Below are 27,437 nucleotides of genomic sequence, written 5' to 3'. Positions count from 1 at the left end.
CTAGAAAAACACCCACATAAGCACACAAGAGAAGTGGCTACTTCAGGCGGCTCGAATGATAACTGTAGAAGCGTCATCCAAAACACACGGAATCGTTCTCCACTTCCGGCGACGTTTTCTATAGTTATCTTTTAAATAAAAAGTTGTTGATCCATAAATACACTCGCAAACAACGGTTTAATTTATTAATTTTCGCTTTTCCTACCTGTTTGGCTGTTGCCTCAGCTCTCTCCTTAGTACATCGCTTAATTCCTGAACTTCCTTGCGACTCTCATTTCCGGTTCCCAATTTCCCCAAGAAGAGCTGTACAATTAGGGACAAACCAGACGATGTAACTGGTGACATTCATATTGCTTATGAGTTTAACGGTTATTGCAGGGTTTGCTGACGGACGTTGTCTCGCATTATTTTATTTTCCGCCTCATCTAACCCATATCATGGGTATATGGTTCCGAGGATCTGCCAGCGTCACGGCGAGCCGTCACTCGGAGAAAGAAGCAAAAGGAAAAGTTAAGCGCAACTGGCATTTTCTCCGGCTGCAACTTGTTCCACGAGCATACAGACCGGCTGATTACAAACTGAATCTCTTTCCTGGTCCCTGGATGAGTCTAAACAAAGAATGTTGAACTAACAAAGCAACAGCGATGAGCGTGACCGTTGCAATAGATGGTTACAACTGAAAGCATCTCAATTTAATCGCGCAGGCTCCAAATAGGTGAGAAAACTGGCCTTCACACCCCAGGAGATTCCGATAACTACCGGCATCCAAAAGGGGTAAAAAAGGCAGAAAGATGTATACCACCGAATAGCTGTCAAGTCTCAAGCTTGATTTGGCGGCACCTTAGGAATGTGTGCGAGAAGTGCTGGTGGAGGCAGGAGGTTGGGAGGCACGCCACCTAATACCGGCGGGGGGGGGGGGGGGGGGGAGTTGGAGAGGGGAAGGGGGAGGGCCTCCGGGCCCCTCTTGGGTTCGTGCCTGACTAGCCCAGCAGTAAAATGCAACTGCGTGGTGGATTGAAACGATTAGCCTACAATATCTGTTTCGAGGAGGACAACAACCAGCTGTATAGGTCAGCGTTCGAACCTCGTAATCACATATCTGCACTTGCGGTGATATGTGATTGCGGTGACCTTCACTGAGTTCGAGCTAAACTTAACAGGTTGCTGTGTTACTTTATTCATACTGCGCGACTTGATGTTGTGTAAGCGCCGCTTGCTAACTGTGTCGTCACCTAAGTTCTTCGTTTCTTTGTTCTCTCGTACTTTTAGCATTGTTACTTCCTGTTAGGGATAAAGCCACGAAAGGCCTCACGGGCTTTAGCTTTACCTCAATATTTTGCGGAAGAATATAAATTAAGTTCCCCTTTCTTGCTTTCTTTTACTGTAGAGTGAAAACAGCATGCGAAATTTACAAGACAATATTGGAAGCGAGTTTCCATTTCCGTCATCGTGTACTCATCTTGGACTTCGCGCGCATGATCTTTGTTGTTTAAGGTAAAACTCTGTACTCAACAATGTCGCTGAGTCTTTCGATCAAAAGCAATACTTCAATGGCAGTATGCAGGAAGCGCCGGCAGCAGCAAGTATGCAGCTAACGCGAGACGAAATAATGTACAAAATAGTGCATGAATTACGCTCAAGGGACACTGGCTGCTTATAGGCCGCTGCAGATGCGCATTTACAGATGGTTTTTTGCCAGAGCTGGTTGCTATGACGATTCGTGTACATCTTGTCGATCGGTTTTATTCGATAACGGTTTTCTTTGAAGCACACTATGCGCAAGCTCTCGTATTGGTCGCTTATAGAGGTCTTAAAGGGACTCTAAAGAGAAACACTTAATTAATTTATACTGATAATTAACGTTCCCTTTCAGAACTCTACCTTGGTTCATTTCGTGGTAATAGGTTGGTAATAGATTCGTGGATATTAGGTAATTAAAAGGAAAGGCGAGGGTCAAAGTTTCATTATTGAATTTCGCGCCGTAATCCCAGCGCTGGTGCATCGGTGTTATATGCCACGTATTTCACAGTATTTTCTCGTATTTGAACCGTTGCGGCTCGGTCAAAGTTGCTGAGGATTGCAAAGTTGTCTTTGGCTCATTTAGAATAAATGTCGGTAATCGTTATCTAAAAAAAAAAAATTAACCGGGTCTGAGCAGACGCTATCAAGAGAGAGAGAGAGAGAGAGAGAGAGAAAGGGCAAAGGAAAGACAGGGAAGTTAACCCGAGATGATCTCCGGTTGGCTACCCTGTACTGGGGGAGGGGCAAGGGGATGCAATAGGTAAGAGAGAGAAGGATAAAAAAAGAAAAGAAAAACCTAAACACACACACACACGTACACACGAACTGTTTCTGTGGGCACTGTCATGCAGCCCGCAAAGGCGTTAGTCTTACGCAGTGTCACCGTACAGACGCCATCAAAATTCTTGATGTAACGTCGAGATGGTGCGTCAAATGGTGCGGGAAGGTGGCACTTGTACCAGAACCAGTATTATTTTTTGCGTATTATTTGGCTTACAAAACCTCCTCTCGCGGTAAGAGTGGCAAGTTGTTGGTATTCAGTAAGTGCGATTTGCGAATACAGATAAATTTACTCCTCTATTTAATGTCCCTCTAAGATCCTGTTGGGAATTTACGGGGCCTTCAATGGTCTACGTTTTCAGAAACCGTCAAAGGAACACCACTCGCTCTACAATAGCTTATGGTTGTCAGATAGACAACTAGGCGCCTGCGTGGTGCAAGATTAATGAAATGAAGGTTACATTATTCCAGCACAGAAAAAAAGTTTCCCGCCTTCATGCAGCAGTGAGCGCACTACCTTCGTAGCCATCGTGTTCTCTAAATTAATGGGGTATATAATCTACCCTCACACTGTAAAACATTTAGCGTCGGTTAACTTGCTCACTTAGCAGACACAATTAATTTCATTTCATGTTGATACCTTGTTCTTATACCTTGAAAATGCTTTTAGCCAACTTTGACCAAGGGCTTTTCACCAACGGTTCCGTCTAAAACTTTTTCCCTTAAACCTTGATCCTTTCATTTAATACTATATCCGTAATTTTCCGGCCAAGAGGCAGTTGTTCGTCCATGCTGACAATTATACACGCCTCTGACATAAGCCCTGTTGTGTCCGTGGCTTCCGAAGGTGGTGCCTTGGAACCCTTTGTTTCCTTATTTTCAATTAGCGATCTCCCCGCTTTAGTGTCCTTTCTAACACATGTCTGCATGCTGACGATTGCGTGGATTATTACCATCGCATCTTGAACGATGATGACTTCGGATCACTCACACGAGTAACTCGACAAAATCACCGCCTGGTGTAGCAAATGGCATTTTACTGAACGCTAATAAAACTCTACCCGCCGTGGTGGCGTAGCGGCTTGGCGTTGCGCTGCTAAAATTGAGGGCGCGGGATCAAATCCTGGCCGTGGCGGCCACATTTCGAAGGAAGAGAATTGTAAAAAGGCCGGTGTGCAGTTCATTGGGTTCACGTTAAAGAACCACAGGTGGTCCTAATTATTCTAGAGTGCCCCAATCTGTTCAGGAGTGCCTCCTGAACAGATTGGAGTTTTGGCACGTGAAACCCCAAATTGTAACTTATAAAGCACTGTTCGTTTATTTTACAATCCGAATGGATCTTTGTCTGTCGAAGTGTGTCATCTGTAGTGCCATAGTAATATCTGTCGACACGTGCTAGTACTTTGACCCCCCTTCCAGGCAGTTTTTAGTGGTCCTCTCATATAAAAAATGTTTTTAACAAGACCAATCGCCTCATTTGTTACTTTCGGCGGTGCTTGAGCTTTGTTCTCCCCTCCGCGAAATTAATTAATATCATAAGATAGAATATCCATTCTCTGTTTGGCACAGAAGCAAATCTAACGTCTATAATACACTTTAAGCATACAGTTGAGAACCGTGCTGTCGCTTTATATTCACTCTGATTACTCGCATCGCACCAGCGCTACCACATCTAAATCGGAAGCACATCTTGCTAAGCTATACCCAACAAGCCTTAAATTTAGTCTGCACCTCTACCACACATATTATCGCTCCTCTTTCAGCGCAGTGTTAGTTTTGCCAGCTCATCTTTTGTCCTGACGCATAAACCATGCGCAAGCCTTCTGCCAGGGCTGTGTACTGCTTATATGTCTCTCTCTCTGTCTTTATCATTTTTTGACTACTGCGCTGCTTCTCAGGTCTATGTAAGCTACACACTAATGCGCATCGGTCTCAAGGTTACAATCGAATCATCCCTCATGCAAAACACCGTGCCTAGGACGCATGATAAATAAATAAATAAATAAATAAATAAATAAATAAAATTATGCAGGGGAAGCTATAGCGGCCTACGCAAGGGTTCGGGAACGTGTTAGACAGGCTACTGCGATATAAACAGCCGTTTAGCTATTTCTGCAGCTCATTTATTCTCGGGTGCCCATCTGGCTTCAGAAGCTTGGCGACTCTTGACAGTTGTGATTGCAGTGCAAGTGCACAGGCGACGCACCATCAGCTGCATAGTCAGCTCATCATCCTCGGACCAGCTGGTGTATATCAAGCCTAAAGCGAAACTGCGGAACATCAGTTTGTGCGGCTCGTCTTGTCCACGGTGCATTGCGCAGTTTCACTCGAGGCTTGAGAAACGTTTTCAGGGAGTTTAAGCCGCCCCAGAATAGGCTTAACTTTGGAGATAAATACGTCGAAATCGATACATGCTTTGTGCTAACTTAGTCGTGCTTGTTACCGTTAAAAAAGAAAGAAGAGGGGGAGAGAGAACAAGGAAAGCCATGAATAGAAAAATACAGCTGTCTCCACCACTATTATTCCAACACGTAAACTGGGGATGCGAAAATATGCGTTACACATTGAATAAACTGTGAGCTGAAAAGCATTGTAACCGCGGCCATTCTCCATTAAAGCGCGATCGAAGACGCCGGTCAAGGACAGAAGAGAAGCAGGATCGGCTCAATCGAGCGCAACGAAAACGGTCAGATTGAAAGATAGAACTGTCCGATAAAATTTATCGACGTCGCCGCACCCACACTAGCGTTCCGCCCCACTTAACACATTTGTTTTGCGCCCAGCTCTTGAGTGTCTCGCTTCCCTTACGCATTTGCGGCGCTACGAAGCTTCCGGTTCGAAGAACAAAGTACCGAATAAGGAAATCATGGCATCGTTTTTCTTTCTTTTTCCTTTCCTAATGTTCACGCCAAGATGAGTTTGACGTCTGTTTACGACACCACCGGTTCTTTTGTTTGGGTTCCGATTGCGTTAGAGTTTTTGCTCCGATTCCATGAGGATATCTTTTGTAACTGCTGGCGGCAGAGAGCCTAAACTGCTAATGCTAAATTTCTCTGTTTTTATTTATTGTTTCAGATACCATAAAGCTTCACTGTTCCCTCTGCCAGGGCCCCTACCTGCTAATAAACACCGTTACGATATGATGTCGTGTTATCAGATGAACCTTTTGGGTTTCTCCCTTTAATCTCCCTGCATAGCCCTCTCCTTATCTAACCACTCTCGGCATTCTGTACGGCTGTCCTGTTGGTACACTTATAAACCCCGCCGAAGACGACCAATACTGCACTGACGTAGATGAGTTGTCATGCAGTAAAGTTAGAACCTGACTAAAGTCAACCTTTCTTTCGTGTTTTTCCTGTAGTTTAATCACCGCCAAGCATGTAATTAGCCTTTACCTTTAATGATTGATGGGAGGGCTAGTTGGTAATCCACGAACAGCGGTAGAAGGCACTAGACATGAAAGACATCGACAGGCTTGTCGCCGTCCGTCCGTGCCTTAGTCAATCCTCTCCGGCGTTTGTACGTTGCGCAAAACGTACATCCTTGGAATTTTTAAATAATATCGTGCGACCGTCGACTGCAAAGCGTGTCAGCAGCCTTGTAGTGGCGAGGATCATTGCTGCTGAAGCGAAAAACCAGGCAGAATAGATTCGGACTGGAAATACTGTCACCGATCCCCCCCCCACCCTCGCCTCTACAAGGCCACTGACACGCGATGCAGTCGACGGTCGCGCGATATCATTTAAAAATTGTAAGGGTGCACATACTACCAAAGTATAGGAGGCCAGTTCATCTCATGCACGTCAGTAAGTTAGCATATATTTCGAAGTGAACGCGCCAATCTGCAATCTGTCGCGAACAGCAGCACACAAAAGTATCAGAATGACGATTAAGTGCCACAAAACTGACGAACGGTAAGGAATGCGGACCCCGTTGTCCTCTCTTGGGTGCTGTGTGTCGATCTTTGCTGCTTTAAAATAGTTATTTGTCGAAATGTGAAGCATGCGTTTGTCATGCATCAACATGGAATTTATTCTGCTGCCACGCAAGAATTGCGGAATCTTAGTGGATACCGTACGCCCTAGTACATAATTTACAATTTGATCTTCTTACGTTTTTCGCTTTCGCGTTGATGTGAGGGGTATACATTACGGCTAGTTTCTTTTTTCTCAGAACATATCATTTCTTAGAATCTAGCGGTGTGTTTGTGTTTTCACGCTATAAGTATATCTCTCTAATGTCACCGTGGTATTTGATTTCCATGTTTCGCGAGTAACTTGCCAAGCCCGAAGTCAGACGCCAAGCGGTAATTTCTGGTGGCAAAGAGAAAGCTGGAAAACAAAAACAAAGTGGACCGCCAGAGGAAAACAGCTGCAAGAAAGCGTCATGCATGCGGTGTAGCGCTGTATCGACAAGGCTCGCTCGAACAGCGCGGTCTTGTTGACTTCTTGCTGCTTTTACGGAAGGCTATGAACATCGTGGAAGCCTCGAGCTCGAGTTGCATCAGAAATATTAAAAACAACCCAAAACAAAAGGACTAAAGGAGTGAGAAGTGGCAGTGCTCTTAGCGGCCTTCCCGTATAGGAATATTTGTACGGCCTCACCCGACGCATTTCACATGAATGCGTTGCTCTTTACCCAAGCTAGGAACTTGATATTGATCAACTGGCGTTGTCAGAAGCCGTCTTCACCGTTCTCGGTCCTAACACGGCTCGAGCATCATCGATCGAGACTTCGACAGCGTTCAGGAGAAGAAGGAAAAAACAAGATTAAAGTCATCTTTTAGCACCCACTCTGTTCTCCCATTGATATTGTTATTATTTTTTGCTTAGTAATAATGGACCTGCCATGTACTCCGCTGTTCCGTGTTCTCCACCTGACGTGCATCGAATGGCACGTTGTCGGATCAGAAAATTTCAAGCAACATTTCGGGTGCCTGAAGTGCTCCATCTAAGAGTGTTACGAGTTGTACCAGCACGGAAGACGAGGAGTAGTAGTGCATCGCATTTTTAGGTGCTTGCTTCACCTGGATATGGCGGCGTGATGTCGAGCAGCTTATCGCTAAGTGGCTCCTCACTTCTGGTCTCCGAAACTTGGGTTTTTGCAAGTACACAGAGCATAGTGTGCTGTAAGCCAAGAGCTGCGCTCAGTTACAAAAGCGACAAAACTAACATCCTCACTTCAAACAGCACTAAAACATACGCAGGCTTTTCTTGTATAAAAGCGGCAAAATCAACAGCCTCATATCAAACAGAACTAAAACATACGCAGTTTTTTTTATCGTAGCTTCAATACTTCATTCATAGTCAAAGCTGTCGTAGCTAGCTGAGCTAACACCAAGCTGTTTGTCGCACATCGGAGTAAGTGTGTGCTGGTTGAATTTAAGCAAAGCCGAATTGACATGGACAAGGACTGAGCAAGGGTTTTAGGGTAACGGCTTGGTATATTTATTTGTGCGGCTCTGCCAAGTCGTTTCTTTCTGCGCATCTCATTTCGGTTCACTCGGTTAGGAAGGTTTAATATCCCAAAGCTACGCATGGATTATTATTTATTCAATCAAATCCTCCACTTCCCGAAGGCATTACCGTGGAGGGTATAAAGCAGTATCAAACATGTTTACAAAGTTCCGACTCGCGGTTTCCTCCGGTAACCAATTCCATCCCCTAACAGGCATCGGAAAGACATATTTTAACTGGTCCTGGGAAGGGTGCTCATAAATTTTATAATCATAGTCTCTGCGCACAGATATGTAATGAGGTGGGCGATATCACAATTCAAAGTTTGTTTAATAGAAATGTGAAAGCTTCAAGCAAGAACTTTATGGCATTCGCGGAATTGAGTCCTCTCCATTTGGTTTGATGCATTTTTTGCCCTATCGAACCAATTACACGAACATTCTTTGAGGCGCTGGATTACTTTGTTCGCTTTAATGCATCAATGCCGACAGAACGGGACGAGTAGAGTGCTGCACAAACTGAATTTCACGGCCCGGGCCCAAGATTCTATAAACAGGCCTGCTTAGCGGTGAAGCGCAGCAGCTGCGCAAAATAAAGCTGCCGATCATCGAATGCGGCCCTCGTCTTCGTTTCCGTCAAAATTATTTGTTCGTTAAAAAAATCTTCATCACTGCATCCTTTGTTGACAACCGCGTCCTTTCCGCCTCAGGTGGCTTACACGATGTCACCGGTCGTCAGTTATGATTACGTCGTCACGTCGTCAACTACTTTAACGTATTCGGCAACCGTTGCGCCCGTTTGTGCGTCACAAGTGGCGTGCGAGCTGTGCGTTCAAGAAGCGTACGAGCTCACGATTGTTGGACCACTGCAGCAAGACTACTACTGCGTACAGCTGCTCAGAAGGAACGCTGATATGGTTGCGCACAACGCCGATGCCGCCCGTGGAAGCCAGAACGGCATAACCCTGGCTTCGGGAGAGTCCATTGAGGGAGGGCGCGATTTATCTTTTTACACGGCGTCGCACAGATAGAACAGCTAACCAGTGTCTACCCTGCATGAAGCTAACCTAGCATAATTACGAAAGGTGTAGGACTGGGCCCGTTGGTAAAACATGCTTTAAAGTTTGAATAACAGCGCAGCAATGAAATACTGAAAGAGCGCAACTTTAATGTTGACCACGCTAAACAGGGTTGGCTTACTGCCCACTGCTGCATGTGCGGATGTAAGCCAAGATACAAAAAAATGTAGCATCATTGCAAAACGCAGTGATCGTGTCGCGCGTGAAATAATCGAAGCGGGGAAAAATTCAATGTTTAAAGGATGGGTGCGTCAGCACCCCTTTGCCGCGCTAACTGACAAGGAGATCAGATACCTCGTGCTATCGATGCCATGTTGAATTTTGTATGGCTTGGTCACTGTGTTCTGCGCATGGTTGGTGTGCTAGTGTGTGGCTATATAACTTGCTGTGCTTTCTGAAAAGAAAATAAACTGTTGGTAGTTAGGGCTCTGTTCTCACTTCTGTCCCCTATGCTGTCCTTGCGCTGTTATTCAAGCTTTATAACTTACCATAATTTGGCCTCAGTGCGTTTTCAGCTAAACGGACTCCGCATTATCTTTGTGTTCATTCTAACCCTACACACACGGGCCGTGCTTGCGCGCCGATAAATTGACAGCACGACGGTGGTAGCGCGAACGCGCCTCTATTGTCCTAACTGCTATTGCAATAGATATATGTTGTAAATAGTTCCTAATACAAGAAAAAGTCTAAAAAAGTTATATTAGGTACAAAATCAGCTAAAGTTACACACCCTCATATTCTAATTTGGACACGGAAGTAATGAATATGGGAAATGCGCTGGCACACCAGCCCTCCAGAACCCTCGACGGTGCACCTCTAATGTACAAATTTAAGGCCCCACAAGAGAACATCACGAATGCGGTTAACGTGGAAGCCATCTATGTTTTACAATGCAGCAACTATAAACGAAATGCCAAAGTGATGTAATAAATGAAAATTCGTCAAATGACGGTATTTAAATAAAATAATCATAGCGAGAGTGATAAAATAGTGTAATTTCGAGAGCTGTCTTAAGTAATTTCTTTCTTCTTTTGGAACGAAGTTCTTTTTAAAAATTACAATTATATTTAGCAAACAAGAACTAAGAACTCGAGTGGGAATCTAAAAAATTTTTATCTTTGTCTATTTTTTTGTTCTAGGTCTTCTTCACGCCTCACTGCTTTCAGAGCACGTGCGCTTCTCAAGCGACACTACAAAAAGACGGGTCTAGTGTACGCGGTTTGTTCGTGCTCGTCTCTGTTACTCTCTATCTCCCCCTTCCACTCTCTTTCTTTTTTTATACCCCTTAACACTTCCCGCCCGTGCAGGGCAGCCAACCGGAACTACGTTTGGTTAACCTCCCTGCCTTCTTTCTATGCATCTTTTTCTCTCTCTCTTGAGCAATAAAGCAGTAGTTGCAGTCGAGCGTTGGTGTACGTTCCTTTTTAAAGTGTGCTTGAACGTGTCTGTTTGAAATGCGCTGCATCATCAATGTTAGGACTCACCAACTAGCCCATCAGTATTTATTAAGTATACAAAAATGAAATTGTAACAGTTGTTTGAAAATTTTGTCAAGGTCTTGGTGACCTCAGCACCACTTCCTCGCTTTTTTCGCGCCACTTTGCACAACTTGACATTTGCAAACAATGCTTTCGATCTATGCAGGGTGCCCGCGTGTATTCAAAAGCCCGACATAGACAAATGGGCCCATGCCCGGCACAGGCCCGCTCGAGCCTGAAGCAGGCCTCGGCCTGCCAAAAGTAGCTTTTCCCGGAGCAGCCCGGGCCCACGCAGTGCTCTAGGGACGAGTGTCACACATGGCAGGCGTTCTCGAGTATCGGCTTTTTGTGAGCTTTATAAACAGCTTCCCTAACATGCCCTGCCATAACCGTATAAAGTAACACGTAACGAAAATAGGGTAAACATGGGGGAAGGTAACTGAAGTGTAAAAGCAATACAGCAAAGTGGCACTGGAAAAAAAGACGACTTGCCGCAGGTGCATGGGTACCAAACCCACATCTTCCGTATTACGCGAGCGGTGCTTTACCAACTAAGCTACCGCGGGGACCATATAGGCCGTGTGGCCCTTTGGGTTTACGTTGATCGATTTCGTAAAAAAGCTTCCGTGTACCATCAAAAGAAATGACCAATGGCTCCATTGCTGAGAAACACCACAGCAGACGGTTGTCTCTGAGTGACCTTGACAAGCTGTGGCTCTGTTAAATTTCGCAAAAATCTCAGTGCGCCGAACTATGCCAATTTTACCTCCTCGAGATTGTGACAGTTCCGGACAGGAATCTTAAGTTCCACAAGGTAGGGTGTATTAAGCTTGTTTCATGTGGTGCTGTAGCTATTCAGCGGTGGGCAGAGTAATCGTGAGCGTATCCGCGAATCGTTGACGAAGGAAGGAGGATCGTCAACGTCTGCGTCGTCAAACTGTAGTCCCTCCACAGTCACTATACTGTACGCTGAGCAGTTGTTTGCTAGACACTATCACACTAGATGATTTGAACACCCGCCGTTTAGTATACTCTTGAGGTGGAAGATGACAAAAATTAAAAGAAAGATGAATTTACAGTGGTAGGTCTCTATATAGTGGCGAACGCTATCCTTCTAACGACTGCCTCTCTAATGAGCACTATAGAGCTTCTTACAATTTTATCTAGAGGGAAACCTGGAACCACCGTCGACGCGAGTTTTCTAACGTTCGCTGCGCAGCCACGGGAAAGCTGAGTGCGCAAGGCTTTGTCTCCAACGTGGCTTGGATACGTTCTTAAAATTTTAGATTTCTAAAAATAAGAGCTTGGGGTAAGTTTTGATGCATCCATAGTACATCTTCAAATAAAGTTTACTCACATGTGGTACATAAATAAGTGAGGAAGGCAAAACAAAGACAGACAACTGAAACTGACGCACAGTGATCGCAGACCTTGTCGTCTGTCCCCCAATTAACTTTAGAGGTCCACCAGCACATGTTTCACTTTTATAAAACTGTACATACCAGTACAAGTCTTAATAATTGAACAAAGCATGTTTTTCTGTAATATTAAGGGGGCAAACGGCATTTTACATGCTGTTTTATAGGGAATGCACCAGTGCGATGGCCAAACGGTGCTTACCAGGCACGCCTTTTATATATTGTGACGCAGCAGTTATGACGACGTCTATTATGCGTCGGAGATGCGGCGAACCAACCACGTACACAACAAGGATCACACTTAAGATAAAGCCCCACAAGCAATGATGAGGAACCCCATGTGAACTCCACATGATGATGATCATGTACAGATGACAAACAATAGCTTAATAAATGGCCACAATATCCTGGCTCTGCAAGAAAGGTGCCGATCCAAAGCCATTGCATCCCGGCATTCTCATGCATACAAAAGTGCCGCAACGACAGTTCTCTCTCTAGGTAACCATAAGAATATTGTTACGTGTGGAAAGACACAGACGAAAGATGCTATTTACACACTATTTACACTGGAGCCAGGCAGCCAGGCTGACACTCGCTCGTGCGAAGGGCACCGACCAACTTCTTCGTCGTTCTCGCGGCGGCTCGTCTCTTGAGAATCGCTCGATGATATCGTAATATTACCCCCCGGCGGCAAAAGCACCGCCACGGTGCTGTTAAATATCCAAGGTGTATGGAGAGTTGTAGGGCTTGAGTCGGGCAACGTGGACAATGTCACTGGTTGTCACGGCGGAGGACGTAGTGGGCGTGTCTAGAACGATTTCATAGGTGATATCGGTCACTTTGCGTATCACGCGATATGGGCCTGTGTAACAGGAAAGCAGTTTTTCACAAAGGCCGACTTTACGCGATGATGACCAGAGCAACACAAGGGCGCCGGGCACAGAATAGACATCACGGTGATGGAGGTCGTAGCGTTGTTTCTGCTTGTCTTGAGACACTTGTAGACGAGCGCGCGCAAGTTGGCGAGCATGGTCAGCATGGGCGATTGCATCACAGGCATAATCGCTAGTTGAAGTTGTGGCGGACGGAAGCACAGTGTCCAGTGGAACCGTTGGTTCGCGGCCATACAAGAGGTAAAATGGGGAAAAGCCAGCAGTTTCGAGACGGGATGAGTTGTATGCAAAGGTAATGTAAGGTAGAGCCAGGTCCCAGTCACGGTGGTCGTCTGAAACGTATTTGGATAGCATGTCTGTAAGGGTGCGGTTCAAACGCTCAGTGAGGCCGTTCGTTTGGGGGTGGTAGGAGGTGGTAAATTTGTACTGTATTGAGCAGGCACGCATGTTGTCGTCAATGACTTTGGCCAAAAAGGTGCGGCCGCGGTCTGTAAGCAATTAGCGCGGAGCACCATGCATCAAAATGATATCATGTAAGAGGAAGTCCGCAACATCAGTTGCGCAACTGGTCGGAAGAGCACGGGTTACGGCGTAGCGGGTCGCGTAGTCCGCCGCGACTGCAACCCACTTGTTTCCTGATGTGGATTCCGGAAATGGGCCGAGAAGGTCCAAGCCGACACGATGGAAGGGCTCGGCAGGGATGTCGAGCGGCTGCAGGTAAGCAGTGCGGATGTTACGTGAGGAAAGACACAGACGAAAGATGCTATTTACACGCTATTTACACTGGAGCCAGGCAGCCAGGCTGACACTCACTCGTGCGAAGGGCACTGACCAACTTCTTCGTCGTTCTCGCGGCGGCTCGCTCGATGATATCGTAGTAATATCTACGAAAAGCGCCACGTGATTTCGAGAAAGACAGTGATGCCAGCCCTTATCGTGTAGGACTTTGTACTTGAAAGAGGATGGGTAACGTTTCCGTAAACAAAAGACAGCTTCATTTTTGCTTTGTGTCTGATGTGCCTAGACCTACCTGTGCCTTCTGAACATGCGGCAAAAAACGGGGGGGGGGGCTTCCTGCTTGTATACTACTGCGTTTTCAAGATATTGAATAGAGTTCGGAAATATGAATGTTTAGAGCGCCTTTTTCTTTACCCCGTGCACACCTTGCCGTGATTTCAGAAGTCCTGAAATCCCTTGCGCACAATGATATACGTGCGTTGCGAGAACCCCTCATCTTTCACAGCTACAGTAGATCGATCATGCGCCGTACGATGCGGTCACTCGCGGCTTGACAGGTCTCGTCCGCCGAGGAGAGACAAGAGTGTGCGGGGTCATATCGAACTGCACGCTGCCGATGACGGAGAATGCGAAGGAACGTAGCATGATGTCAGCTGGTCGAACGCGTTTATACATTGGTTTGTGGATGTCTCCCAGAGCGCCCGTCTTTCTACTATTCTCCGTTGATCGAAAGGCATGCCGTTCTTCGTCGGAGCCTTCGTTCGATACCAGCAAGGCACCGAATGGCTTGCATTCCTTCGTGGGGCACGATGCGGGTTGTGCGCAGCTTTGCGGGAGCACCGATTGTGGTGGATGCCGAGGGTGTCCTCGAGAAGAACATGCAGTTTTTTGACACATCGTATATATAGAGCCTTCTGCCTTCTAGCGCAACCATTCGGGCTGCACTGCTGTATCTAAGCTAGTCCGCATCGGCACCGGGCGCTGACCAGATGGCGTTCTGGCTATTTCAACTTTCTACAAGAACTGCTGAAGCCAGCCGATTGAGCTAGAACATGAAACGCCATTCGAAACAGCGACAGACGTGCCCGTTTCATGGCTAGCTTGAAATTGATATGCGAAATCACGGCAGCGATCCACGGCAGCGTTCGAACGCATACAGGATGCGTATTTGTACATACGGGTGATTACTGTTAGGTTTTTTTTAGGTGATTACTTTTTTTTTAAGTTTTACGGAATTTTAGAAAATCGCGCGCTGCAGATAACGTGATACTCATTTGAATAAATTGCAAGAAGACATTATCAGTATTATTGGCGATGTCAAGTTCACTAACAAATTAAAGAGACATAATGGGGTGTAAACGCTTATCTGTACGCGTCTCCTTTCTTACGTATATACTTGTATTACTACATGAAATTCTAAACGTTGCTCGTATTGCTTATGTTTTTTATTTGTTTATTTATTTATGGTACCCTCAGGGCTAACATGAAGCATTACAGAGGGGAGGGGCTAATAGTTACAGATAACTATACAAAGAAGAAAACACAATACTCAGATAACGGTGCATAGGCCAATCTGAAAATAATGCATGTTAGAGCCACACAATGAGCATATCATTGCTCAATAAGCAGCATTGTTCACTGTGTACCCTTTTATTGACAGGAATGGCAGAAGCCCGTTGGAAGGTTCTTGCAACGTTCCTTAAATGCTCTTGCTACTGAGGACCCGTTAGGCATTGACAGTTCTAACGTAGTGATTGACGCCCTGAAATAGGGAACGCTGACAGCGAACACGGCCTTTTCCGTGGATATCGAAGATTTGCGCTATTCTATCCCACATGAACTTTTTGCAGCAGTGGGGGAAGCTATTGAATGCCAAAGGGAGACTTCTTTTCAAGGTAGTTGCGGCCTCTCATCTGAGAATTTTATGGAACTCTTATCCTTTTATCTGTCGGCAACTTCTGGTAAATTCAAAGGCAAGGTGTTTTCACAGAAGAATGATCTGTGTACCGGGTCCAGTGTTGCGCCGGTGCAGTGAAGTATTTTCTTAGCGAAGTTTGACAAGTCTCTTTGTGACTCCATTAAAGATTACCGTGTTCCCGGAATTATAATTCCATCAGGTTTTTAGATCTGTCTCTAACCTTTCACACTCGTGGTCACATTTGGTGGGTTTATAGTCCGAGAACTAAAAAGACGCTACTACCGCCCACTCAAAACTGGTCGAGCATGGTACAGCCAACTTGTGCTCGTCCAATGCGATGGAAAAAGAGTTGTACGCATAAGATGCAAGCAGTGCTGGCAGATGCCAGCAAGCAGTTAGCGGCAGGCTGTCCCAAGGCTTTGATCACTGCAGTGGCGGAATCTGCGCACAGACGTCTGAAAACAAAAAACGGATGGGATCGCGAAATGCGGGACAAAAACAAAAAACAAAAAATACCTGATAGTTATGCCGTATGTACGTGGTATTTCACACACATTGAAAAAGGTTACGGCAAGAAACGACGTCAGTTTGGTTTGTTCTGCGCCTTGTAAGCTGGCAAAGCTTTGCATGAGGGTTTCGCAGCACCGTTAGCGAAGGAGTGCGTGCAATACCAAGCATGCTACCAAGTTTTGCAAGTGTGACACATGTGTAGTGCATATATATATATATATATATATATATATATATATATATATATATAGTATCCCGTTAAAATGTGGCAAAGTTTACGTAGGGTAAACCGTTCGCTGTGTGAACGATCGGATGCGTGAGCATCATAATCTGGTACACATAGGAACAGGAGGTAATCCACTGCTACATTGTAAGGAATGCGGTTGCACTCCCATCTTCGACAACCTATCAGTCGCGCGGAAGGCTAAGACTCAGCAGAAAGGAGAACTGATTGAAGCTTATCACATCTATAAACTTAGTCCCGAGAAGCGTGTAAGCGCGCCATTGGTGTTCCTAACAAAGACCGAGCTTGAATTTCTTGATCAATGTCGCCTTGTATGGTAAAATAAATTGTCGTGCATAAGATATGTTGTGCCTTGCGCACGTTCAATATGGGCTTGGGGGACGTCGTTCTCATGAATAAACTTCAGTTGTTAATCCAACCACGCTCCTGTCGCTTTGTCTATGTCTGCCTCTCGATTTTTCCCGTTTTCAAGATTGCTGCATTCTGCTAGCGTAAGCATGTACCAACCAGCCCAACAAGACACTTTCGTGAAAGTATGTAATGGCGGGGCGGCCGCTGTCACGACGCATCCTTCACTGGGACTTGAACTCACGGAATTTGAAAAGCGGTTCACGTGCGCTTTCCAAATGCGTCAGTGACTACGCAATGTTTCTTGTAGAAGTTACTGCGTACTTCGGTGTTTACGAGAAGGCTGAGCAGAATCACTAATCAGAATAATGCGAAGGTTATGGGTTCGGTTCCCACCTGCGGCAAGTAGTTTTTTCATCCACTTTAATTTCCATTAATTTATCGCTACTTTATTTCATTTATTAAGCACAAGTAATTTCCCCTATGTTGTCCTTGGTGTCAGTGTTTGTTGGCTTCTCATGATATGACTTATAAAAGTCGGGCCCCTCGGTTAACCCCCTTTCTTCTCGTTAATCAGAATAACATAATATACCTGTACGTTTTCAGATGCTGTCACACAGGTCAAGAATGTTACGACTGCTTCGTAAGCAGAAAGCAGGCCACTGCAATGCCTTTTTTGCTCTAAGGTTACCAAACAAACAAACAAACAAACAAACAAACAAACAAACAAACAAACAAACAAACAAACAAACAAACAAACAAACAAACAAAGTATTTAGTCTAGCCTAAGGGAAGCCATCGTTTTCTAATTGTGGAAATTCACATTCTCGCTCTCAAACACCCACAACACATTCATGCACGCACGCACGCAGACAGAATAATATACGCGTAGTTACGAGATAGACGCTTGCTTGTTGAAGTAGATATAGCGGAAAGAGGATTTGGCTGTGTATGAATTACTCTGGAAGCCTCGATCACATTCGAAGCTCCATATACTGAGTGAAGTGTTTAACGTTGGCCATGTGACCAGACCTACTTTTCGGAAGACATAACCACCTTAGGCCGGTACATTTCACAGAATGTCTTTAGTCCTCAGCATTCACAGACGACTTAAATCACCTTTTGTGAATACAGCAGAGCCAGTTCATTTCTTCTTGTAGGCAGTACTGCTAGAATCAGTGAGCCGTTACGTATGGCTAGATGTAGAGGGAAGCGACCTGTTAGGGAGGCTGAAAAGACGGCTATCGATCAAGCTGCTTGGGTCGAGGGAAAGCACCACGATTTTGCAGGCCCGGTGCCAAAAAGAATCGCCTATGTGTCGCCAGGATTGGAGTGCACGCGTCCATCTTGGCACGACGATGTCGTGCAAACCCCGTTCTGCGGAAGCACCATTAGGCGCAGGCTAGGGAGCAGGCGAGAAAGAGCGCGTGCTGATAGATGGCCTTTAGCTCAACGATATTGAGTGCCTCAAATCGCGTTAGATGATGCGCGTGACCTGCAACTACGCCTAATTGATGACGCCGTCGCGTTGCTGCCGTCGCCTGAGGCTTTCACTAACGGTGTTGACAGTGACGGCGTCGCTGGTTGTGTATTTGCTCACAGTTTGGCTTACCGACAACTAGGTCAGAGGTTTTGTGAAACCTTTTTCCAATGACCTGGATATCGTAGTAACGCGAAAGATGTCTTTGAGGACGAGGTGCAAAACGAAAATACTACAATGAAAGGGAGTCTAACGTGATGCGTAGAAATGGGCAGGTTATACACAAAACGCACAAAACGCATAAAGCCAACGTGCAGTTTGAAGCACACGTACAAAAAAGGATTGTAGGTTCTAGGGAGCAGGAAAAGTACCACGTCGATGCGCAATTCATTGCGTCGTGCGTTTGCCGTTATCAATGGCCCAGAACTGGAAAGCAGTTCTTGCTTCCCACTGCCTTTTTATACACACTACCGAAGCACAAAAATAAATGAGAAAGTTTGTAGTTCCATTAATGTATAAATAATGGCGAAATGTTGCCTATTCATTCAATGTCAAATGTATTTAGTAATACATGGTATAGTGGCGTATCCAGGAGTGGTATACTTAGCAAGCGCTCACTCGGCACGTCCCCGAAAAAAAATGTCCTGGCGGCGTCACTGTAGACGATGTCTAGTGCACAGGAAATAATTCTAAGCCGTAGGATAACCATTTAGGCCAGTTTTTATCTCTCTTCGTAATTACGAAGTGAAATTAGTTCAAAACATTGCCCTGTCACAGTTGCTTTGATGTTCGGTGACAAAGCTCCAGTGAAAAGCTCCAGGTGTCATGGATAGCGGTCAGGACATTGCATCCTGACACAGGAAGGAACGCCCAGTACCAGCATCGATCCAGAGCAACGTGCGGCAAATGGGGTAGCGACTCTCCTAAAACTGTTTCTTCTTGTTCTTTTGTTCACTTGCGTGACGCTTGACCTCACTTTTCGTTAGCAAATGGTATCATGTACATTCCGTGCTCTTTTCGCAGTTTTCGCATCGTGCTACTTCTCGCGGAAAAAGAGGCGCCGCTATACTTTTCGATTTCAAGAGAGATTGATACAACAAACAATTTTAAGCAGTTTCCCAGCAGGATTTTGAGATATCAGCCTTCTCGCAACAAGATTGTTATAGTAAAGTCAAACGACACGTTTGCGCATCTTCCAGCATAAAAGTAAACAAAGGAACCGCAATAGAATCGCCCGAAAGGAATCCGGCCATTTCAATGAATGCATTGTTGAAAAAGAAAGAGAAATACAAATATGGTTTCCTTCAGCGCGCATAACCACATTGGGAAGAGCAACGAAAAGCATAATTCAGACGTAGCACGTGCAGCGAGCGGGTAGTGTGGCTTTGACGTGCTTCGTTGGCGACCCCAACAACGCTGATCCTACTTTCGCCTCCGCGACTCTATAGGATGAGAAAATGAAGAAGTATGGAAACGCAGGATAAGCAAGCGTGTAACCCACGCGGTTCAGCTACGAGATTTGAATAGCTGAGTATCTTCGGGTGTATGGCGGCGAATCCGCGCCGGCGAACCTTCCTATTTCCGAACCCCGAGGGATCAGACTCTGCTTTGGTTGGGTGGTGTATGCAATTGCCGGGTCAGAAACGACGTGACTAGCTGATTCTCGGAACTCGGCACTCGGATGATACTGCTGCGGTTGGCGCCCTTAAGAAACGGGCTGGTCGACGATGGAACTGGGGTTGCGCAAAGAGGCCTCTGTTTCGACATGCACTACAGACTGCATCGCCGTCGCCGCAGACAACAGCTGGAGACGCGCACTGCGCCATTCGCTGAATACGGTGTGAGGCACGACCCCGGTTGTACCAACAACCACATCCAAAGCCTTCCCAGGAGATTATCATTCTCGCGACAACGATTTTTTCTATGCGCCGCACATCGTATCAAGCGGGGTGTCTTACCACGCGTCTTACTATAGGCTATAACGCAGACGAGTTTACAAACTAACCCGCTATATGTTAAGCACGCCAATACAGAAGTCCGCTGTCACCTAGCCTTTTTGCTTGCAGCAATACGCAATCCTGTTAATCAATTTTGCCGCAAGATGTGAAAAAAAATGCGACTGAGTCATCAGTACATGTGCTTGAGGCATGACGTGCGTTTCTTTTGAGATCAAAAGAGGCGCCTTGTACAAATAACGCATGTGAAATATGACACTAATGTCTGCGTGCGCTGCCAGTATGACTTCTAAGCCAGCATGATAATTATAGGTAGAGCATAGATTTGTCGTAATATTCGGTGACGACGCTTTCATGAACTGATGCTGCGAAGTGGTTTTATTCTACATTCGTCTTCGAAAGTAAGAATGCCAGACAGGATTCTCGTGGATCTCGCGAACTGGTAGTGGACTTACCTATGTTTTACTTGTTGCAGAATCAGGCTGAGGTAATTCACGTGACAGTCATGTAAACTTCTTTGTTTCACGCCATCAGCCTAAAGATATCCTAGCATAGACAAAGATACTACAAGAAAGTTTCGCGTACTCATGCTATATAGCAAGAACATTTTCGCGTTTATAAAGAATGTCAAGGCAAGTAGGTGTGCTGATCAAGCGGGTGAGGACGAAATTACAAGGGTGTGTACATGATACGATTACAAGTCTAGTATAATACCCTCGCCTCAAGGTCTACTGCTGCCGCGAGTTTCACTATTATCTGCACATCTTTTTTCAATTTTATCTCCACGAGACAGCAATTAAGCTGTCCGCATACAGCAGTCATTTCCTGCGGGGCATAATGTCAACATCAATACTGTGAAAAGATAACGGTCACAATTGTGTGACACCAGATCAACAATACACCGCCATCGAACTCCACTTGGGGCCGCATTGACGATTGAGATGGGAGGGATCAGTACAAGCTCATCTCAAAGACAATCATTTCGTGGGAATGATATCAGGAGAGTGCGAGAAGGGAACGATATAGAGTGTGTCTTCCGCACTCGCATGTTACGAGTCCTGTCGGGTCTGACAGGAAAGAGGTGTTCAGTACACAGAAGGAGTTGCACTTATATATAGAAAGCAGATAAGCGGCAGATAACATTTCAAGACTGTGAGAACCACGAACACCCGCGCTTTTAGAGGAAAATAACTAGGAGAAAATTAGGTCCACGCTGTTTTGCAACAACGCACATGCCAAGTATATTATTTCCCACTACATTTTCCTTAGATTGGAGTGAAAATACATGTAGGCATGGGAAAGCGAACGCTCCGGGCAAACCTCGTGTATCCACCGAAGCTCATTACAGCCCACGGAGCTAGGCCCTGTGGAATGTCGATGTAAGCCCACAAGAACAGTGCACAATAACACACGTGGAAGTAGTCCTGGCTTGGCGCCTGTCACGTATTTCACTGCGTGATCCCCCCAACGTGCGACAACTGCGAAAGCCGGATATGACTTGAAAACAAGGGACGTTTACTTCACGCCAGCCCAACTTCGTGACAGCGAGCCAGTGCCATGCATACTTTGTATGAGCTGCGCCAAGAGGAGGCTCCCCTTATTCGCTTTTGCCCAGCAGCGCGGTCAATGAGAAACAAAGAGATGCCCGGCAAACTCAGCCACGGCTCGCTGTCGTCGGCTCACAAAGGAAACTCATTAGTGCGAGCTGGCATATAGCGCTGTCCGGAAGCAGGGGTCCCACACATCCCGCGTCTCGCTTCGCCCCTTTCAGTGAGCCCACTGGTACAGCACAACGCCCGTGTGCGCTCTGTTGAATAGAGAAACTGGACACGGTGGCACGAAGTCTTCTGGTGCGCATAATCCATTGCCACCGAAAAACAGGCGACCGACTGCATACAAGTGAGGCATTAATGAGGCAAGCAGCGGGACTCCTGTATGTGTGCCCAGACCCGTAATGGGCGTTCTGCAGACATATACTACCCGGGGTTCCTAGCATCCACTGCAACGGTTGATGAGGGTCTGACGATTTTCGATGAAATCGTTAGGTGGACTTAAATTACTCGCCGGCATGGAGATGAGAGTTGGTGTATAATGGCCTTTAAATATAGCGTGCAAACTGTTTTTTGGTCAGAAAAATATTATGTTGAAGTGACTGTGGCGCTCTAGTTTGAACAAGATCTCGCAGACTCCATTCCCAGCCTCGAGGTTGCACTCAGATGTGGTTTAGATACAAAAGACGCTCGCGTATCGATCTTTAGGCCACAATAAAATGCTGTCAAAGGGTCTAAATTATTCTGGAGGCCCCGCTATGGTGTCTCTCATAGCTCGTGTGTTGCTGTAGGTCATTAAACGCCATCGATCTCAACCAATTCACTGCGTCTTAACCTTTACTTCTTCGCCATAAAAAATGAATGCTAAAGTGGTATCGGCCTGGGAAAAAATGAAAAAAACAAGTGATTTCTCTATATGCAGGCGGCGCTGTACAAGTGCGCAATGTGACGTATCCCGTTTGAATTGTAACCAAGTGGAGCGCATTTTGCACATTTTTATCGGGATCAAAGCATGTAGTCACAATTTAGAGTAAATTAAGCTGACCGACGTTGAGCAAACGGACGCTATAAGCACGTGCGAAATTACATTATATTTCGTTGATTACTGATATCATAAGATAATTATCAAGCTCCCGCTGATCTACCTTTAGCAGCAGTTGGGTGTTTGAGTGCTCACGTTCGAGTGGAACGGCAAGATCCACTGTTGCCGGCACCAAACGTGATGTTGAAGTTTCGAGTAAGCGCGAGGGGAGGGGGGGGGGGAGGGGGCTTGTGCTCGCTCACCTAGGATTCGAACCTGTCCCCGGCAGGAATTGTTTATATATAGGCCTGTGTTGCACAGATTTTGACTTCTGCGGCAGGAGTTCGGGCGAGAGCGGGCCCTTCGCAAGTGGCTATGGGAGCGCGCGTGGATACAGTTATGCGGCAACAGAGGTGCATAGAGGAATAAGAGGTCGACGCGTGGCGACTACGAAAGTGGAACTCCAGGCTTATAGCAACGAACTCGATTCGTAAGCAGGGAACTCGTCAGCAACGATTGCTTACGATGGAGTACGCAATCGTTGGTCGCCACCCTGTGCATCACTACTTCCATTACTCATTTGTTGGAATTCTATTTTAACGCTTCTGGTAGGTGGTGAAATTTTTTGACGAAAGTCTCGCCACTCTAAACCCAGTGCATGCGCAGCAACGCTGGCGCGTATGCAAATAACGCTACAGTGACAGTGGTCACCTGACACCATCTCAAATGCTCATAGGTACAAAGTGAGCACGTGGTGTTTCCCGCATTTCCTCGTCGCCAAGCACTGCTTAAGACACTCAAAATTTCTCGTTTGCGAGAGCATTGTGTGCAATGTTCACAATTCTCTCGAGCGAAGAATATTGCATCGAAGAGTTCTGAGCCGCTTTTCGTCACTACCTTAAACGTTGCTTTTTATATGACTGCGTATCGAACGGTACAGAAGGTACCTAATGATTTATATTTTTAGGCTTTCTCCAGCGTATATGACCGCCTGGGACTAATATAACGATGAATGCTTGTGCCTGCTGTGAACGTTTCTTCTTGCTCGTCAGTTTTAGCAATATTTTCCTGTCCCACAGTACAGCGTAGCCCATCGGGGTCAGCCTGGTTAGCATTCCTGCCTTTCTATTATGTCTTCTTTCCCTCTCGACCTGCTGCAGCATACTATGTGAAATCTAGGGCAAATTCAGCGCACAGGCTGACAAGATAAAGAACTAACAACCTCTAGATACTCGCGTTGTTATAAACATTCAACGAACATGGCAAGCACCTCCGCTAGCTCACACATGCAAGAGAGGCTGCCCCATTTACTACCATTTCTGGCGAGATGCAGAAAGGAGACAACAGCGACAAAATAAAGCGAAAAAGTAGAAATTGGGTGGAACTTGACTTTGTTGAAATAGAACGTGCAAGCACTCCAAATGCCAAAGGTTGTGTCGGAGGTTGTGTCATTGATGCAAAGTGAACTCCCGTGAACCTTTACTACACGTAAAATAACTACGTCAAAGTCCAAAGTTAGCCTCGAGAAACTAGACGCTCTAAAATGGCCTTCTTTCAGTGGATGCAGGCTGCGGAAAGCAAGCATAGACCCTCCAGAAAAAGTAAAGATGTTGCTGATGATGATATATGGAGTTTTATGGCGCGAGGGCCAATGAAGGCCAAAGAGCACCATGCAATATTATAATATAGTCGATTATTCACGCTGGTTGCATGTTTGCAAGGGAAGTGGAGGAAGGCTCGCTGCGAAGCGCTAAACATCCGGGCACATGCGAATAGTGTGTGGTGCGCAAGCATGCCCATTTCCCGCAGTGCTCTCGTGAATCGTAGTTCGATTGAATGACGGCAATGTAGCTTTCGCGAGGCCACTTTCATGTCTTCGAGGGTGAAAAAAAAAAGCTAGGAGAGGGCATGACGCCAAGCAGCTGGCCTAGGCAAGCCAGGCTCCTCTGAGAGCGCGCCACCACTTTCATTCTGGGGCCTATCTGTAATAGGATCTTCCCAGTTGCCGGGCATTTTGAATATGTTGTGTCGTACGCAGCGGCTCTTAGAATCGCCTTCGTCACAATCGACTCTCGTCACGCGCTCTCCAGTCTATGTCCTAGGGTACGCTCCGCAAATTCAGCGGCTAGAAATTACCGCCTGCGCATCACGTAGTGAGGGTGTTTCCCATGAGCCTTTCCTTTACATTTTTATGTCTATGCTTCAAGATGATCACGTGACGCTCCATCCCAGTCCTTTTCCTTCCTCCGTGTTTGGTGCTTTCGTTCAGTGCGATCTAGAGTAAATATGGATGCCAGCAGCTTGACACAATTGCAACTGCGCATCTGCACTTATGTACATAGTGTCATAGACAAAAGCAGAGTTGATTCTGTGGACTGACCAGTACTTACGAAATTGTCATCGCCTAGTGCCATGTGCAACAATTACAAAAAAAAAAGACAAAAAACAGAACAGCCATTCCGGCTTTATGAGGTGCTAGCATGAAACGTAGTTAAAACGTGACATAACCCAAAGCCAAGATCTCTCGCTCACAAGTTCAGCAGCGTCCGCTTTTCCTTGCGAGACGGGCCTCCGTTCCGCACGGTGCCGGAAAGGCAGGGACCTATAGTTCCACCGTGAAGCGCTAAAAACGCGCGCGCCCACCGCACGCGTGTGTGCATGCATGCACACACGCGCGCGTGCGTGCATGCATGCACACACAACAACACAAATAAGAATTTCCATATGTTTTAAAGACCCAATTAGCACGTTTTATTTACTCTTGGAGGAAATACTTCCACTACTGCCAATATTGCGTGCCAAACCTTTTTGTTTCTTACAAGACATCGTGATCCATAGGAAATAAGTAACTTGCTTGTATGCATGCTTAAAACAAACGAGATGCTCAGGGAAAACAATTACCGGCTAAGCTTGCCAGGCTAACCCCGCCTGTAGCTGCAGCTACACCACCATCACCGCCATCAACATCTTGTGCGTGCATTTCGCCAAATGTTTTAGGGTTGGTAAATTCATTCGTAAATTTCTCCCTCCTCTTGACGTAACATCCGCATGAGCCATGCAGACAAGTTGATAGTACTATGCAGCATATCGCCATGGGGCGGGTGAAAATCAACCGCGCCGAACTGGTTTGCAAACCGTGTTAGTGTTGTGAACCGGTTCGCTAACCGCTGAATATGTTGATTTTTCCGAAACGGAATTGAACCGGTACGCAGGCGGAGTACGTTGAACCTGAAACCGAACCGAACCGGTATTTCTTTCGGTTCGACATCCTGGTCTAAACCATTGCCCATCCATCCATCCATCCATCCATCCATCCATCCATCCATCCATCCATCCATCCATCCATCCATCCTTCCATCCATCCATCCATTCACAATCAATCAATCAATCAATCAATCAATCAATCAATCAATCAATCAATCAATCAATCAATCAATCAATCAATCAATCAATCAATCTCAGTCGGTCCGTCTTTTTTGTGTATTTTTTACTTGCCGTCAAGGCTAATCATGGCATACTCAACAAACTGCACATCGGCGCACCGGACACCCTCGTGCGAAGATGATTGGAAGAAACCGTGCACCAGCTAGATGCTTCGGTGCGGTTTGTCGAGAATGCCATTGAATTTCTATGCTCATTAGCACTGTTGTTCAACCCAACATATAAGTGAGTGGTCGAAAGCGAGACCTGTAATAAAGCCTTACGCAGGCAAGTAAGTAGTGGGCTGTAGTTAGTTTTCAGAGAACGTTTTCGTTCCAAGAACCCGGTCGACACCTTCAGACAGAAAGAAATTTACTGAGCATGTTTTATCGTTCCGAGAGTTACATCGTTTGCAAAGTGTGTTGCAAGATAGAGAGAGAAGGAAATTAGTTTACAGAGAGAGGCGTTGTCAAAGGCATCAGCGTTTCTTTCCTGTCTTCCAGCTTTCGCTTCACATTTTCGTTTAGTTCCCGCGAGAGCCCAGTGCGACACAGCAGCCTAGCGCAGCCCCGGGCGAAACGCACAATGGAGATTCTCCATTCAGTTACCGGCGACTTCGATGGGCGGCGCCACATACCTAGGTTCTCTTAATGGGTCTCGTTGGGGAGTTGACGCGCCGAGACAGAGCATTAAAAATGAAAGGCAGAAAGGTTGTATCCAGTTGGCTATCATGCAACTGGGGGAAAAGGAAAGGGTAAAATCGAAGAGAAGGAAAATGAAAACACGAATATAACCCAACTTCGATCCAAATAAGTTGTGAAGCTTCGGACGAAAAGCGGTGCGGAACCAACTGTCGCTGACAACAGCAAGGATGGTTATGGGAGCAGCGATTGAAGTGTGACTATGTGAGAAGACAACAAACGTTGAGCAAGAAAATTTGTTTTTTTTTAAATTTAAGCGAGAACCAGTTATTTTTTCTGACAAAGAACTTTATTTTCACCAAAACGACATATTTGCAGTGAAAGAAGGTGGCCGGGAAAAAGTCTGCCGGATGACAGCTTGACAGAGCCCCAGCCATCCATCGGTGCTGAAAACAGGGTACAGCACTTACAATCTTTAGTATACAAATTACAGGAAAAATAAGCAAACACAGAAATGGGATTTTACATAATTGTCCGCACTCGGCAGGTTTGCACCACAGTGGACACAATGCTAGCAAATGTGCGCAAGCAATACGACGATTTCGACACATGTATTTCTTGGAAAGCTGCATTGTGAACAGTGCAATTTGGAAATGCACTTTAGGAGATGTGTACAACATAAGAATAATCAACAAAATAAAATACAAGGCGCGGCGAAACACTAACGTAAAAGAAGGCATGTTTCAATTTTCCCAAAACTAATGCACTTATTATGAAATGCCTGTTTGTAGTGAGTTGTAGTAGTATAATGTTGTTGGCAAGATATGTGGGATGCGGTGTGCTCAGTACTGCGTGTGTGCGTGGAACGTGACAAGGTGGCTGGTGTCGGAAACCATAGGAAACTTTCGCTCCAGGTGGGCAAGATTGAGAAAAGTATCTGATTTGCCGATTGCTGCCTTCTAGTAAGAGCATAGTAGTTTGGAATTAT

The sequence above is a fragment of the Dermacentor andersoni genome, chromosome 9, assembly GCF_023375885.2.
Source record: "Dermacentor andersoni chromosome 9, qqDerAnde1_hic_scaffold, whole genome shotgun sequence".
NCBI lineage: Eukaryota > Metazoa > Arthropoda > Arachnida > Ixodida > Ixodidae > Dermacentor > Dermacentor andersoni.
This window is presented reverse-complemented; position numbering follows the sequence as displayed.